General features: G+C 39.7%; 1 long non-coding RNA gene across 1 annotated transcript in view; it reads left to right on the top strand.

Moving 5' to 3' along the window:
* The window catches only part of LOC133379863 (uncharacterized), a 50,894-nt gene extending 34,969 nt beyond the window's left edge, over nucleotides 1-15,925 (top strand). The window contains exons 2-4 of the long non-coding RNA XR_009761293.1: nucleotides 14,299-14,415; nucleotides 15,158-15,318; nucleotides 15,483-15,925. This is a non-coding gene — a long non-coding RNA (uncharacterized LOC133379863). The remainder of the gene's footprint in view (nucleotides 1-14,298; nucleotides 14,416-15,157; nucleotides 15,319-15,482) is intronic.
* The last annotated feature ends 230 nt before the right edge of the window (nucleotides 15,926-16,155 follow it).

Genomic DNA, 16,155 nt, shown 5'->3' with positions numbered 1-16,155 from the left:
TTTCATCACAGTAATTTGGGTGTGAAGCTTAAAATATGTGTTTGTTTTTCACATGGGTCTATGGTTGGGTCTATGCAAGCCATTGTACACCCAAAATATTTATGGTGGGAAGAAGCCCATTACCACTAACAACCCTTGTGGTAACAGTATATTTGCTGGAGGATGACATTTTCCATGATCTTTTTTTCCATACTTACCCTTTCCCTATGCAACTCAAGGGATAAATTCCCTTTCCCAGGGAGAAGAGATCTTACACATTCTGGGACAGGGAACCCACCAATGGACCCTGTGCTGGCAGGGTTGTTCTTGTTGTTGTTGGTGCTGCTCTTATTAGATTTCTTACCCACCCTTCACCCTGAGGTCCTTGTTTGAATGTTTGCAATATTTTCCCCACCCAGACTTTCCTAAGGATCTTTCCTTTCCTTTATACCTGCTGCCCGCTCCCCATGATTCCTACTATATCCACTCCTAAATGGTAAATTCTTCCCTTTTGGCAGAACCATTGTAGTTATTACATGAATTCAGCTGGCTTCATCCCCTCAGAAGGAGTGACCATGCCTGCAAATTGCATCCAATTTTGGAAGAATTTGATTTTTTTAAAAAATATACAATTTTAAAGGTGTCCTTCATAGAAATCCCTAAATGTATCTGTGTAAATCGTGGCAGGTTTACTCTACTCTAGAAGGGCCAATATACCTGAAAATGTCATCCACTTCTGTGAAACGGGGGGGGGGAGTTATAGCAATTTTCAGATCCCCCCCCAAGTTTAGTGAATGGAGAGGGGGCAAACCTTCATTTTTAACAGATCTAATTTGTCTGAGTGGCTCTGAAACAGGGCTGTTTCCCAAAGCTACAGGTACAAATCTTACGGCTGGCACTCGCCTACGATATGTATATTTCTGACTATAATTCAGTTGCATAAGATAGACATTCGAACTCTCTCAACAGTTAGTGAACTTCTTCTTAGATTCCTTTTCTTCTTAATTAGTGATCTTATTGCATTGATATAACATCTTCTATTTTTTATTGCCTGTATTTTTAACTTTATTTCAAAATAAATTTCCATTTTTTTTAAAAAAAAAAGACAGCTTGCCCTACTTATTTTTCCTTGTGTGTGTTAACTGTGGGGGAGTGTTGGTAGTGTTCTATAGCAACAGCAAGGCCCAGCAGGCTGGGCCAGCATACACTGCATTAACTGAGTATATGCCGTTGAATATCCTCCACAATAAAGGGTGCTGATCTCTGGCAGCTATTAGTCTACTTGTAGAATCAGAGTGGTTTGGGACTTTGTAGAATACAGAGGAGAGCCGGAAACAGGTGCATCACCTGGCCCAAAAGCATTACAAGGGGACTTGTTTGTAGTAGTCTATTGCGAGCACAGCTTTCAAAATTTTGCTTTAACATTTTCACTGAGGTGTCTGGCTGTACCCAACATACTGTAGCCGGGGCTCACACAACTGAATGCTCCTCCAAACAAAACAAAAACATTTCCTGCAAATAGAAAATCAGCATGTCAGACGGTTTGGTGAGAACTTTTCACTGACACATAATTTGTTTTGCCCATGGAAATGGAAATGGGCTGCCTTCAAGTCGATCCCGACTTATGGTGACCCTATGAATAAGGTTTTCATGGTAAGCGGTATTCAGAAGTGGTTTACCATTGCAGTGACTGGCCCAAGGTCACCCAGTGAGCTTCATGGCTGTGGTGGTTTGTTTTGTTTTGTCTTTAAAAACAGCAATACAAAGGATTGAACTTTCATACAAAACATGTGCTGTTCCACTGAGACATCATTTCCCTCATGCACTGGATCAAGTGGTCTTTAGACCATGAAAGCTTATGCCATAATAAAGCTGTTAGCCAACCCTTCTGGAAGGAAGGACAGGAAACAAACAAACAAACAAACAAAGGAAGGAAGGAAGGAAGGAAGGAAGGAAGACAGACAGACAGACAGACAGACAGACAGACAGACTTTGGTGTTGTTACTTTGTTGGAAGAACTTTCTGTTTTGTGAACCTCCACCTGCATTTTGAAGTGGTACAATCCAGATAAAGTTGACCATCTCTGTAAGAACTAGGCTATCGGATTTCACAAACAGTACATTGCTGCTGGTTTCCCAAATGTATAACTGTCACCGAGAACATACAGTAAATGCCATAGGCTGTCTTTGGTCTGAAACAGCTAGATTTCTAGAAAAGTAATTTCAGTCCCAGCAGGAGTGCTGGCTCAACCTCTCATCCCATCCGTTTTAAATTAGTAAAACTTTATTGGCAGGAGGGCTTTGTAATGGGTAAAATGAGGATATAGATCCCATCCAGGTGTTAGCCAGAGGTAAATGCTGTTCATCCCACCCAGTCAAGTTACTGCTGGCTGCTTTGTTGTTTAGCAAGAAGAAATGGTGTGGATTATTCTCATCTTGGGGCATATCATAACTGCTTCACATAATACATGTTTAGGTGTATCTATAAAACATATTATGTACGTGTATAAACATGTGGATGCGATGCTTGCAAGTGCATGTAGTGTATAGGTATGCTTGCCAGGAAAGCAGGATTGGCTGTGGCTTCATCTTGAGTGTAATGTCGAGCACAAAAAAAACACTTTCTTAAGAGCTAAAACTGTTTCACATTTGTCCTCTCAGAAATCCTCACAAGAGCATTGTAAGGCCAGCCATTATTGCCATTGCCCCCTTTTACCAATGGGAGAGCTGAGGGGTGAGAGACAGTAGCTGAAATCCAAGGGGCAGGTTTCCTGTCTCACAGCTCATTCTCTTAACCACTGCATGACCCACCGCCTCATCTGAAAGGTGTTGGTACAGAAAGTCTGTGGCATGTGCAAAAGTGTCTCTCCCCTTCCCTGTCTATTAAAGAGCAATCCTGTCTATTGAACACACCAGGCTCATCCTGAAGTCATAGGAAGCTTGCTCAAAGTGAATCAGATCTTTGATTCATCTGTCTCATTGCCTACACTGACTGGCAGCGGCTCTCCAGCATTTCTGACAGAAGTCTTTCCCAGCCCTACCTGGAGACTCCAGGATTTGAATCTAGGCCCTTTTGCATGCAAAGTAGTGTCCTACTTTGAGTCTCCTCCTTTCTCTCTTGTGGTGCCACCTCTCCCTGGTAGACATCACTGGCCAGGCCTCCTCCTCTGCATTCTCCCACTCTGGCATGACACACTGTGCCCCTGAGCACCCCTCATCCTCAACAGGCTGGGAAGGGGCAGCCTCTGGGTTTCCCACCCCATCAGGTCCTGATGTGTCCAGGGGCAGGGGGGGGAATTCATCAAGTGAGCTCTGTTGCATAGTCTCTTCCCCCCTCCTCCCCTTCTGAGTCCTCATCCAGTGTTTTCCACTCCTGACCTAAATCTGAGGGCTCAGAAGGAACCATGTTTCTTTTGCTCGTGTAGCTCTATTGCCGAGCTATATAACCCTGTTGCTATATGAGCACAAAACCCAATTAGGCGGATGTTGCCTGTGTGTAGCATGTGTGTGTTTGTGTGTGTGTTAGTGCTAGTGTTAGATGAGCACTGGACACTTCATCCACCACCTTCAACAGTGCTACACCGGCATATATGAAGACCTTACAGAAACATATTGGCACTGTCTTTCAGCCCATCCAGAAAACTGGAGGGAGAAAAGCTCCAACCACAACCTTTTTTCTCAAACCCTCGTCTTCTCCTCTCTCAGCAGCACCATAAGCCACTGTTCCTCAAAAGAGTGTCGTGGGTAAGTATAGCAGTCACATCAGCAATTTCCCCTCATCCTCTAAGGCAACAATATCATGGAATAGTAGTTTTGGAAGGGGCCTATAAGGCCATCGAGTCCAATCCCCACTCAATATAGGCATATCTCCTCTCCCTTTTATCTAACCAACTTTAAAGTGGCCCTTCTCTGTTCTCTTATGGAGGGGGGATCCTTCTTGCTTTTTCTCTCTCTTTCCCCATCAGCACTGCCAGCAGGAAGTAGCCAGTCTTTTCTTCTAGCAAATAGAGAGGCAAGCATCACACTCAGATGCTTTTGCTATATAGATCTTGCCACTGGGCTGAGGTGGCAGCTGTGGAACAGGATGTGTGACCCAAGTGCTTCTTTGCATAGAACCCACCCATCCCAATAGGGGCAGCAACACCATAAAGCAGACAAAATTCACCCTTGTTTCCAAGTATCCAGCCACTTCTCACTCACACAAGCACTCTAAACTTGTCAGACATTCTAGGAAGTTCTCCCACCCTCCTCAAAGCTGTTGGGACCAACTTTAGTGTTGCATTAAGCAAGGTTCCAATATATATTTGCACACGTGAGTGAAGGAGGTCCGACACCTTGTATGGAGGCCTTTGAGGGCCTGTACACACCTACCTTGATAATCCACATTTTCGCTATTTGCTTGGTCATCAGAGAGTCCCCACCTTAGCTGTTTGTTCGTGGTTTTCAATATTAACAAATCTGCAGTTTTCACACCCACATGTGAATTTGGATTCATTTTGGTTTTTCACCATGCTCTGCCTGTCAGTCCGCACATGTGAGCCAATTGGTCCACAAAATATGACATGTCCTAGCCCTCCCATGTTGTGCTAAAGCAGACTAAATCTGCATGTCAATCTGCAGGTGCTTTTGGAGACTGGGTGGAAGAGCGTGAAATTTTGAATTGACTGTTGGTTTTGCAGTTGTGGTGGACTGTTGTTTTCAATGGCTGTAATGGAGTTCACAGACTTTATGTCTCTTGTTCAACTTCATTTACAGCTGTTAACAGCCTGCCTTGTGCAGCTGAAGGATGTTTCCCTGAACTTTATGCGGGCAGTACAAGAAGGGGAAGAGAATCGGTAGCGCTTAGTTGTGTCATTGAAACAATACCAAAATCAAAGGGTTTTTCTGAGGTGTCAGCAACTGCAGAACCGCAAAAGATATAGTTGTAGACCTCTGCAGGTGTTTGCTGGCATGGCACGTTGTTTCTTCAAAAGAAATATCCCTTGTGGTGGTTGGGTTCGGGATCATACAAGATCCTGGTGGGAGACTGAAGTTCTGCAATATTGGGATGATGATCTCTGGCTCGCCAACTTTCGTATGACCAGAGCAACGTTATATGAAATAGCGGATCTACTTTGTCCTCATCTAGAATGACAGGAAACCATTATGCGTAATGCCATTCCAGTGGTGGAGAGGCTCGCCATAACAGTAGGGTGGCTGGCAACACTGGAGTGCTATCACAAGGATAGCAGTGAACTTTGGAGTGGGGAAGTCTACCGTTGGAGACATTGTTGTGGAGGTCTGCCTGGCCATAACACATGTCCTTCTCTCAAGAACAGTTAATCTTGGAAAGCATCAGGAGGTTTTTTTCCCTTTAAAATGTTGGCGTGTGCGTGTATAGATCATACAAGGATGGAATCCAAGAGTCGCATAGAACAGGAATAAGCCAGGCCAGGCAAGTTTCTTGTAAGAGTCTTTACTAGGCAAAGACATTAGACACAGTTCTCTTCACAGACAGCTTTTCCCCCACACTGAGCTTTTCCAAGCATCCCTCCTTATCAGGCTTCTCAGCCAGCTACTGACCTTGGCAAACCTGGCGCTCTGTTCTCACAGCTTAACCCTTCTGCTTCAGGTTTCACTCTCTTTGCTAAAAACCTTGTCTGTGAGTCTCACAGCCTGCTTCACTGACCAACAGCCCCCACCTGAGACTCACAGATTACAAAACTTCATTGTTCATTATTACATTTCTACAATATTAACTTTTCATTACAATACATATCAGTACATGGTTTGTTTTCTTACAGTTTCTATTTACATTTTCAGTTCAGTTCTTGTTTCTTTATTTCTTTATTCACACAGGTTTTACAGAGTCATTTTTGTTCACTTTTATTTGATAATACATTTATATTTCATTCCTCAACACAAAACTTCCACATGAGATCCATTGTTTCTTTATCTATTGGTCCTTCTTTTTCCCATTCTACTGGATATTTATCTGTTTCATTATTCTGTTGTGTAACATTAAATGTGAATCTCTGAGGTGGTTGACCTTTCGTTTTTCTTTCTGATCTCCTAACATTATCTATTTCCATTTCTTCCTCACTCTCTATTTTACTTGGACCTGCACCTGTTCCTGCACTGGTACTTGGCATTTCTGTATCTTGCATTGCCATGTCTTCACTTCTCAGCCTTTTTACAGTACGTTTGCCACCGTGTGTTAGATCAGTCAATGCAGTTCTTAATGGAATTTGCTGCCCAAAAGGAACATCTGCTGCTTCCTGCTTGCTTGCACTATCAAGTATAACTGTTTGACTGTCTCTCCAAGGTTTATCTATCACCTTTATGCTTCTGCTTAACACTACTTGTTGTTTCTCAGGCAACCAAACTCTATAATATGAATTCTGAAATCCCAAAATGCGTCCTGCCTGAGCTCTTGTGCCTAATTTACCATGCCTTTTCTGTTTTGCAATATGTACCCAGCATTTTGCCCCAAAACGTTCTATGTGTTTCACCCTGGGCTTTCTTCCAGTCAGTTTCTCGTAGGGAGACATGCCTATTGTTCTGTGCATAAGACGGTTCTGAATATAAACAGTGTACAGAATACATTCACCCCAATAAGTGTTATTCATATCTGCATCTGCTAGCATGGCTCTCATTGAATCCTGCAATGACCGGTTCCTCCTCTCTGCAGTTCCGTTGGAGGATGGGCTGAAGGGAGCAGGGAGACTCTGTATTATTCCCTTCTTTTCCAAATATGTTTTAAATGAATTACTGGTAAATTCCCCACCTTGATCTGATTTGATATTTTTGATAACAACCCCATATTGTGTCTCTGTCCTCTGTATAAATGCCTTTAATTTCTCTTCTGCTTCACTTTTCTTTTTCAATAAGAACACATGTGTAAATCTGGAGAAGTCATCCACAATCACTAAATAAAACCTTGCTCCACCTTTTGAGCACTGGAAAGGTCCAGCCAAATCCACATGTATGAGCTGATAGGGTTCAGTGGTCGTGCTTTCACAGCTCTTATTTACCGGAGTCACAGTCATTTTTGTTTTATAGCATACTTCACACTCATCCACATGCTCACAATGTGTTAATTTCAAATCTTGACTATGCTTTGGGGTGTTTTGTACCTTTTCGAAATGTGCGTGTGCTAATTTTCTGTGCCATTCATGTAAACAATTATCATGTTTATCTTTATTAACTCCTATCCAAGCACACGTGGGTTTATCAAGATTGCACTCAACCATAAACATTTGGTTCTGTAATTTCCCTTGCATGCATATTTCACCATCCTTTCTCACAAAACATCTATCCCGTTCAAATGTAACTTTACAACCTATTTGAGCCAATTTTCTTACTGATAGAATGTTATATTTTAAACCAGAAACCAATAACACATCTGTTAATATAGTTCCCAAATTACTCAACCTGAGCGTGCCTTTTGCAATCACGTCCTGAGTCGATCCGTCAGCCAGATAAATCTTCTCCTGCGCCGGCTTTGAAGTGTAAAATAAACTAGAGTCTGTGATTAGGCAATTAGACACTCCACTGTCGAGAAGCCACTTAGAGTTAATGAGTTTATTGTCCTCCTTAGTAACAAAGTTCACGCTTGTTCTCTGACTTCCAAAGTCCCTGTTATTTCTCTTCTTTAAACAATGTCTCTGTATATGTCCACGGGACCCACAAAAATAACATATTTTATTCTCTTGCCTGCTTCTTTGATTTTGTTGTTGTTGTACAGCCACAGTCTCTTTTAACTCTGTTTTCTTATTCTCTTGTCTTCTATTCCACTCTTGTTGAAGTTTCTGTTCTACAAAGTCCAAATTCAGATGTCCGTCGGGTAAAGTTTCCAGACTAGAGACCAGGACATCCCATTTTTGATCAAATGAAGATAACAGTATATAGACCATCTGAATGTCACTATGATGCACTCCTCTATCTTGCAGCTCAGCATTTAATCTACGGAATTCAGCCAGATGCTCTGTCATAGTCACTTCATCTGTAAAACGCATCTGATAAAGTTTCCGTGCTAAACACAGCCTGCTCCCAGCAGTTTGCTGCACATGAGCGGCTCTTAGCTTCTCCCACATCTGATTAGCTGTCGGCTCATTACTCACCAGCAACAGTTGAGAATCAGACAGCCCCAGAGTAATAAAAGCCTTCGCTTTCTCGTCTTTCTTCAACCACGCTGCTGAAGGAGCTGCCGGAGGGGTTTTTTCTACAACATCATTCAAATCTTCTTTAATCAGAACTGCTCTCATTCTCCATTTCCAGCTGGAGTAGTTTACAGCATTCAGTCTCTCCATCGGCATCCCAGATAACAGGTTTACAGCCATGTTGCCCACTCTTACTTGCCTCTTACTTGCACTTTGTTTCTCTCTGCAACAACGTCACGTCAACTGCTCTCGAACCCGCTACCTTGTATGATAAGCTGGGCCCATAACCCCTGTTGGCGTGTGCGTGTATAGATCATACAAGGATGGAATCCAAGAGTCGCATAGAACAGGAATAAGCCAGGCCAGGCAAGTTTCTTGTAAGAGTCTTTACTAGGCAAAGACATTAGACACAGTTCTCTTCACAGACAGCTTTTCCCCCACACTGAGCTTTTCCAAGCATCCCTCCTTATCAGGCTTCCCAGCCAGCTACTGACCTTGGCAAACCTGGCGCTCTGTTCTCACAGCTTAACCCTTCTGCTTTAGGTTTCACTCTCTTTGCTAAAAACCTTGTCTGTGAGTCTCACAGCCTGCTTCACTGACCAACATAAAATTCATATTTTGCGTGTTTGCACAAAAACGTTAAAACACAATTGCAATAGTGTGCACTTTTTTATCATTAATTTTTATTCAAATTTTCAAAGACAAAAAACAAAACAAAACAAAAATAATTAAACAATAAAATAAAATGTTGACTTCCAATTTGTCGCAGATCAGTTATAGGTCTACAATATATAACAATCCTGTCTCTTAAATTATATTATAAAATCACTTTCCTCCAGTAGTTATCTTAATTAATCATCAAATCTCATAAACATTACTTTATTCTTTCCACAAAAAGTCAAAGAGAGGTTTCAATTCCTTGAGAGATATATCTTTCAATTTTTCTCCAAATAAACATGTCGATTAATCCATCTCGTTCAAATCTGTTAGGTCCAATAATTTCAATAGCCATTCTTCCATTATCAATGTTAATTCCATCTTCCATCTTCAATAATCCTGTTAAGTCCAGTAATTTCAGTAGCCATTCTTCCATTATCAATAATCCTGTTAAGTCCAGTAATTTCAGTAGCCATTCTTCCATTATCAGTATCCCATAATAATCTTGTTGTCATAGCCATAGTCCAAATAAACATATAGATTAATCCATCTCATCAAACCTGTTAGATCCAATAATTTCAATAGCCATTCTTCCATTATCAATATTAATTCCATCTTCCATCTTCAATAGTCCTGTTCAGTCCAGTAATTTCAGTATCCATTCTTCCATTATCAGTATCCCATATTAATCTTGCTGTCATAGCCATAGTCATATAATAAGAGTCTGATGGGAATTTCCCCCTTCACAAATATGTCCTTGCCATCAATTCTGAATATGTTGCTGAAATATTGTTGTAAAGTCATATCTCTGTTCTTCTTTATTACAAAATGCACTGGCTCATCTCTTGAGAATTTTTCCATTGTCACATATCTGTAGTTAATTCCATAGATTTTTTCTATGTCAAGCTCCATCACATCATTCCAGTCCAGAAAATTATCCAAGACATTGATAACTTTATCTCTAATATCTTCATTAATTTCTTCAGAGACAACGTTGAATTCCAAACAGTAAACTTTGTTTCTAATATCCATAAACTCCAGATCTTTTTCCAATTCCACATTTGTTCCAATCTCCAGGGCTTGTATCTTCCCTTTAATTTTTATTTTCTCATCTCTAATCTCATCAGTCTCCTCTCTCACAAGATCCCCTATTTCTTTAAGCTCCTGCATCATTTTGCCAAATTCAATTTTCATCTCCTGTCTACCCTGTCTCAGGGTTTGTTTCGTTATCTCAATCTCATCCGTTATTTTCTGAAACATAATTTCTTCCATGGTCTCAGCCACTTTCCTGATTGCCATTCTTAAAACCACAAAAACAAAAATTATTTCAGCCACAATTGGCTTAATATTCCAGGCTTGATGACATCACAGTGTAGACAGTACAGCCTGTCTTATCTCTTATTTGTTCAGGAATACAAAACAAATTTAGTTCCCAGCTTCAAAACAGTTAGTGGCGTCGTGAACAAGTAGATTCGTCAAAATGAAATAGACCAAAAAGAAAATAGTCCCGGACATATAATACTCCAAAGTTCATAAATCAAATTTATTTATTTTTTTCCCCTCCTCGAAATAGAAATCCCTCTTCCGTTTGTATCTTTAGAATGCACTTCCAGGCCAGCTTTTTGCAACAAGGATAAGCTTTTTCAATTTCTTTCCTCCTTAATTTCGTGAATAAAAGAGAAGAGTTATAACTCACCCAGAAATTCTTTATAGCTGATTCATTGACAAATCTCACTTTTCTGCAACGATTTAAACCAAGTGAAAAAAAAATAGAAAGAAGGATGCTTGCCTGTTAAAGTCCGTTTTTCTTTGAAGAAAAGATAAACGTGTCGCTTAATCAGTTAGAGCTTGTTGGAAGTCCGTCCGGTATTGCTGGCTGAACCTTCTCTCATAAATTAATGAAATCCAGTCCTCCCAACAAAAACAGGCTTTTGTGGTTAATCTCTACGTTTCTCCCTGCCCGGGAGAAAATCTTTACCAGTCAAAAAGAACGTTCTGACTGGACTTCCGGGAAGGGTGATTCGCCTGTGCTGCCTCTGAGACAAGCTCTTGTCTTAGATGAAGTTTTTTCAGCTTTAATCAGTCAGAATATTTTTTTTTTGACTGGTTAAGATTTTCTCCCAGCCAGGGAGAAACGTGAGATTAACCACAAAGCCTGTTTTTGTTGGGAGGACTGGATTTCATTAATTTATGAGAGAAAGTTCAGCCACCGAATGCCGGACGGACTTCCATCAAAGCTCTTGCTGATTAAGCGACACGTTTATCTTTTCTTCAAAGAAAAACGAACTAACAGGCAAGCATCCTTCTTTCTATTTTTTTTTTTACTTGGTTTAAATTGTTGCACCAAAAAGAGATTTGTCAATGAATCAGCTATAAAGAACTGGGTGAGTTAAAAAATTTCTCTTTCACTCACGAAACTAAGGAGGAAAGAAATCGAAAAAAGCTTATCTTTGTTTTTATTGCAAAAAGCGGGCCTGGAAGTGCATTCTAAAGATATTAACGGAAGAGGGATTTTTATTTCGAGGAGGGGAAAAAAATAAACAAATTTGATTTATGAACTTTGGAGTATCATGTCTGGAACTATTTTTTTTTTGGTCTATTTCATTTTGACGAATCTGCTTACGATGCCACTAACTGTTTGAAGCTGGGAACTAAACTTGTTTTGTTTTCCTGAATATATAAGAGATAAGACAGGCTGTATTGATGTCTGCAAACCTGAAACATTAACCCAATTGTGGCTGAAATAATTTTTGTTTTTGTGGTTTTAAGAATGACAACCAGGAAAGTGACTGAGACCATGGAAGAAATTATGTTTCAGAAAATAATGAGTGAGATTGAGATAATGAAACAAACCCTGAGACAGGGCAGACAGGAGATGAAAATTGAACTTAGCAAAATGATGCAGGAGTTTAAAAAAATAGGGGATTCTGTGAAAGAGGATTTTGATGGGATTAGAGATGAGAAAAGAAAAATTAAAGGGAAGATACAAGCCATGGAGACTGGAACAAATGAGGAATTGGAAAAAGATCTGGAGTTTACGGATGTTAGAAATAAAGTTTACTGTTTGGAATTCAACGTTGTCTCTGAAGAAACTAATGAAGATATTAGTGATAAAGTTATCAACGTCTTGGATAATTTTCTGGACTGGAATGATGTGATGGAGCTTGACATAGAAAAAATCTATGGAATTAATTACAAATATGTGACAATGGAAAAACTCTTAAGAGATGAGCCAGTGCATTTTGTAAAAAAGAAGAGCAGAGAAGTGACTTTACAACAATATTTCAGCAACATATTTAGAATTGATGGCAAGGACATATTTGTGAAGGGGGAAATTCCCATCAGACTCTTGTTATATGACTATGGCTATGACAGCAAGATCATCATGAGATACTGATAATGGATGAGTGGATACTGAAACCACTGGATTTAACAGGACTATTGAGGATGGAAGATGGAATTAATATTGATAATGGAAGAATGGTTATGGAAATTATTGGACCTAATAGATTCGACGAGATGGATTAATCGATATGTTTATTTGGATTATGGCTATGACAACAAGATTATTATGGGATACTGATAATGGAAGAATGGCTACTGAAATTACTGGATTTAACAGGATTATTGAAGATGGAAGATGGAATTAATATAGATAATGGAGGAATGGCTATTGAAATTACTGGACCTAACAGATTCGAATCAAGATGGATTAAGCGACATGTTTATTTGGAGAAAAATTGAAAGATATATCTCTCAAGGAATTGAAATCTCTTTTGGACTTTTTGTGGAAAGAATAAAGTAATGTTTATGAGATTTGATGATTAATTAAGATAACTACTGGAGGAAAGTGATTTTGTAATATAATTTTAGAGACAGGATTGTTATATATTGTAGACCTATGGTTGATCTGCGACAAATCGGAAGTCAACATTTTATTTTTTTTGTATAATTGTTTTTGTTTTGTGTTGTTTTTTTGTTTTTGAAAATTTGAATAAAAATTAATAATAATAAAAAAGAACGTTCTGACTGATTTTAAAACTGAAAAAGCTTCTTCTGAGACAAGAGCTCATCTCAAAAAGCAGGCACAAGCGAAGTCACCCTTCCCGGAAGTGCAATAGTGTGCACTTTTTATCTTTCAGGTTAAGGACGGCTGTATGAGGATGGGATTCCCTCAAGCAGTGGGGGTTGTAGATGGATGTCACATTCCCATAATGGATCCCACGGGACAGGGGGAGGAATATATAAACCACAAGGGATTTTATTCAATTTTATTGCAAGAGACTTGTGACCATACTGGATGTTTCAGAAACACGGAAGCTGGGTGGAGTGGTAGAAATCATGATGCCTTCATTTTTCAGAATTCAGCAATCTTTCAAGCAGTGGATGCAGGAGTCTTCATTCCCGGGAACCCCACAATAACAATCAGGGGAGTGCAGGTGCCTCCACTCATCTTTACTGATGCTGCCTACCGAATGCACCGGTGGCTGATTAAACCCTATGGTGGACATCTGCACAATTGCAAGATGAGTTTTAATTAAGTGTTTAACCGCTGCAGAAATGTGGTGGAAAGAAGTTTTTGTCATTTAAAATCTTGGTGGAGACATCTAACTGTTTGCCTTCCCGTTGCTGGGGAGAATTTTGTAAGTGTTGTAACTTCCTAAGTTGTCCTACACAACATTTGCGAGAGCAGAGGACATATTCTGCATGAACTATCTGACAATGGGAATGCTTGCAGAGGGAATGAGGTTAGAGCTGCTATAACCCAGTTTATTGTTGACAATAACTTGTAAATGAATGGCTTGCAAATATTTCGCATATTATGAAATGTTCTTTTTGTTTTGACCAATGTGTACATTTAGGGGTTTTCTGAATTACATAGCTTGAACCCAAATCTTTTCTTGTGTAGTAGCTTTGCATTGCTAGCTCAACCAGACGACACATTTAAAGCACTTCTATGCCAATCATTGCTGTATTGTTGTTTGCTTGTATGTTCGCTATTTCGCTAACTCGAATGAATGCTTATCTGTTTATCTGGATATTAAAATGTGTTCATATACACAAATCTGATGTTTCAACTGCTTTCGCCATTACGTTGAAGCCAGAACTGGAAGTAGTATGGGGTCATCTGTAGGAAGGTAAACCACTGTTCTCTATGGTTATGAGCACCGGAGATGGTCTAGAATGCAAATCTCACTTTTGAAATCGAACGCTGAGCCCTTCAGCCATTTTAGAAAAAAAAGGAAGGTGTGTTTGGGCTTGTTTTGAATAAATGTGTGAGAAAAAGGCTATGAAGGAATGCCTTACATTCGTATGAGAAAGGGGAAATATTGGTGTTCGGAGCAACTGCAACTTCTTTCTTTTATTAAAGAGGCAGGTGAACGATTAATGGGAAGCACCCTGCTATTAACAGCACCAATTTTTCAGAGAGTGACACGGCGGCTTTGTGAGGCAGGGTACTTTTGCATACTCACCCAGGTGCAATCTTGATTCAAAAGATTAAAATCAGTTTTTTTCCACAGCAATGGAGATATTCCAAGAAAAAGTTCCAACACGGGAAAGCCCACCTTATTTCAAGCAAATTTACAATTTGTAGAAGAAGGGGAGGTGCCCTTCATGGGAGAATCGCCAGTCAGCAGGTAAGTACTCATTATCAATGAAACACTTGCACCTTTATTTGGGACATCATTTTTCAGGGATCTGTGAAATCTGCAGGTTCACTAACGTGGTTTTAGTAGCATTAATAAGACCACCAAACTTAATTCTGGGTTTTTTTTTACAGTTCATTGTTGTCAACTGTGCTTTTCGGTATGTATAGTGACATGCTGCCATGGCACCGTTAAATTTAATGTAATCAGGTTTTTCATGGTTGCATCTATGTCCTGGTGATTACAATGAAGAGAGCATCATCTCTCCTCTGATTACTTGCTCCTTTCTAAATAGTAATGGAAAAACAGGACCGATGCATTGTGTTTCATTTCTAGGTTTTGTCAGCTGTACTGTGTATGTACAATTGCATTCTCCATCCACAGCACATCCACCTCTGGAATCAATCTCATCAGAAGAGGAGGTGGAGAAAACCCAGCATTCCACTCATGACTCTGATGAATCTGCAGTTTTTGTTGTGGATACCCAGGATGGACGAAATAGCCATAGTGATTCTGATATGCTAAATGTTTTTTTTCCCCCACCAGCGTGAGGACATAGGGGAAAATGCTGGCTAAACAGAAAATCTGGATAAGCAGCTTCCTTCTTGCATCAAATAAAAAAGTGTTTTTATTTTTCTAATGGTTGGACCTTAAAACAATGGAAGAATAGGATTCAAAAGTTTCTACATTGGTGGTCCTTAAAATGCACCTCTGTGTATCTGTTACATTATAGGAGAATGCACATCTCAGAATCTGATGCATAAACCTAAGAACATTCACTATTACATCAACATCTGTACTCAAACTGAGAACCTCACCGGGTCACACAGACAACCAGTCTAGAGAATGTACTAAGCAGAATGCAAGCGCTTGAAATCACATGTTCAACTCATGGTGAGCTTCATTACTATTCCACACATGTGTTGTATTGGCAGCTGTTCCTGCACTCCCAAAACTGAATAAGTAATTGAACTATATGATGTGTGTATAGATAAAACCAGGTTGTTCATAGTAGGTGAGAGGATATAATTTATATATACATTTATTTATTTTTACAGCGCAGGGATTGGAGTTGCATCTGAAAGCAGTTGAGGAGGCCGTGAAAAAAATTGAAGACATTTCTCTTCAATCAATCAACAACAGCCTTAAAGTGATGGAGGCCACTTTTTTCTCTGCACAGAAAATTGCTAGCAATACTGGTGGACCGCTAAGAACATTTCTTTTTTTTGGAGGGGGGGAATCGATAGCATCCTTACCCCCCACACACATCCATAAATAGAGGCATAAATAGAGGCTGCTTTTATAATGTAGGCCAAATTTAAGTTGTTGCAAGGAATGGTTATTATTGTTTTATTTGAGGTTTTGTTAAAGGTTTTTTCATTTCGGTTTTCCCCAAATACAAGAATATATATATTTATCTTTTAGAAGAGGTGTCATTCTACTTTAATGTTAACGGAAGCCAATTTTTTCTTGTGCCTTTATAAAGGAGATTATACAGGTTTGCACGGTCTGCTGGCCAAACCTTTCTTGTATCAAAGATTGTTGTTGTGTTTGTGTTTTGTCCTATGCAAATTCATTTTGCTTCCCCCACCAACCCATATATATAGCTCTGACAAAAAGTTCTTTATTTTGCAGAACATTTTGCCTTCGCCAGGTGTTGTTTTTTTTCAAGGCATATCAAAGTTTTATAATTATACATTGAGTTTTTTTGTTGGGCACAGTCTGCTGCTA

Source organism: Rhineura floridana, chromosome 1 (assembly GCF_030035675.1).
Source record: "Rhineura floridana isolate rRhiFlo1 chromosome 1, rRhiFlo1.hap2, whole genome shotgun sequence".
NCBI lineage: Eukaryota > Metazoa > Chordata > Lepidosauria > Squamata > Rhineuridae > Rhineura > Rhineura floridana.
This window is presented reverse-complemented; position numbering and strand designations above follow the sequence as displayed.